The sequence below is a fragment of the Danio rerio genome, chromosome 12, assembly GCF_049306965.1.
Source record: "Danio rerio strain Tuebingen ecotype United States chromosome 12, GRCz12tu, whole genome shotgun sequence".
NCBI lineage: Eukaryota > Metazoa > Chordata > Actinopteri > Cypriniformes > Danionidae > Danio > Danio rerio.
Window position 1 is genome coordinate 51164568 of NC_133187.1, and position 433 is coordinate 51165000.

Here is a 433-nt window from a genome sequence, read left to right on the forward strand (position 1 = left end):
GAAATAAAATTAATTAATTAACTAAATAAATAAACAAAATAACAACAAATAAACCAAATAAATAAATAAAACAAACAAATAAAATACATTTATTCATTTATTTTCTTTTTGGCTTAGTCCCTTTATTAATCTGGGGTCACCACAGTGGAATGAACCGCCAACGTATTCAGCACTTGTTTTAGGCAGCAGATGCCCTTCCAGCTCCAACCCAACACTGGGAAACACCCAGAAATAAAATAAATAAATAAATCAACACAATTAGTTAATTAGCAAACAGTATAAAAACATTAAATTAAAAACAAACTAAATAACTAAACTAAATAAACGAACAAAAATAAAAAAAATGCATTTGGTTTGTGTTTCCGCCATGTGAATCCCGGATCCAGCGCTCCGCTCCGCGTTTTGTGATCAGCGGATCTGTGTGTAATGTGAC